We start from the raw sequence: 1,399 nt of genomic DNA on the forward strand, positions 1-1,399 counted from the left end.
CGAAAGAGTTTTAGATGTTTCTACAAATGTTCTGCGAGGTCCTGGAAGGTCCTAGGAACTTTTGATGATGTCCAAAAGGTTACATAACCTTTTGATAAATCTATAGGGTTCATGGTGCGAGGACACATTGGCTGGGCCAAGGGATAATGCCCATGAGGCTTGAGGTGAGTGCAAAAGGGGATTTTGCGGAGGACAGGGGCCAGACGCTAGGGTCCTTGGGATCTGGTCCTGGGCCGGACTCCTAGGGTCCTTGGCATCTGGTACTGGGCCAGACGCCGAGGTCTGTGGCATTTCTGGAAACGCCAGGAACCTTGGCGTTTCATGTTGGAATCCAAGCAGGACTCTTCCTTGTGTTCCAAACCGACTTTGGGGAGCCCCCTCCCCCAATTGAGACCTCGGGGCTCAACGTATAAATAGAGGGGAAGGGATAGCCCCTAGAACATAAGTTTTGATGCCTCCTCTAGTTCTCTCTTGATATAGTTCTCGTCTAGTTTGATCTAGACTAGATCTAGGTCTAGTTCTCTCTAAATCCTCATAATAGATAAGCCGTGTGCGGTTCTCTTCTTCTCCATCTAATTCTCTGGTGACGATTAGCTCTGGATGGCAAAGCACTGCGGATCGTGAAGACCGTAGTCACCGTACACTTGCAATATGTGGAGAGGCAGTGCTTTCGGTCTTCCATTTGAGGGATCATTCGTGAACTGTTCGAGGGACTTCAAGTATGATCTACATTAACTCGTCTACTTCCGCCGCTACTCGGAGTCGGTAACAATCATGATCCAACATCTTCATAGTGTTCCTGGTTGATCGTAGGGCGTTTTTTATATTTTCTACTATGTTTCTCAACACCTTTTGATTTAATGAATTGAGTTAATAGGGATCCTCACTATTAAGAGGGATATACCAAGGTGAACGATTGAGCTCATTCGACACTCTGAAACGCCATACACAAGATCACCAAAAAGTTAGCCTCGAAAAGTTTGTGAAGGTTTAGATATTGCCTCAAGGACTACTGAGGGAGTCCCGGACTAGGGGGTGTCCGGATAGCCGAACTATCATCATCGGCCGGACTCCAAGACTATGAAGATACAAGATTGAAGACTTCGTCCCGTGTCCGGATGGGACTTTCCTTGGCGTGGAAGGCAAGCTTGGCGATACGGATATGTAGATCTCCTACCATTGTAACCGACTCTGTGTAACCCTAGCCCTCTCCGGTGTCTATATAAACCGGATGGCTTTAGTCCGTAGGACGAAAGACAATCATACCATAGGCTAGCTTCTAGGGTTTAGCCTCCTTGATCTCGTGGTAGATCTACTCTTGTAACACACATCATCAATATTAATCAAGCAGGACGCAGGGTTTTATCTCCATCAAGAGGGCCCGAACCTGGGTAAAACA

Source organism: Triticum dicoccoides, chromosome 7B (genome assembly GCF_002162155.2).
Source record: "Triticum dicoccoides isolate Atlit2015 ecotype Zavitan chromosome 7B, WEW_v2.0, whole genome shotgun sequence".
NCBI lineage: Eukaryota > Viridiplantae > Streptophyta > Magnoliopsida > Poales > Poaceae > Triticum > Triticum dicoccoides.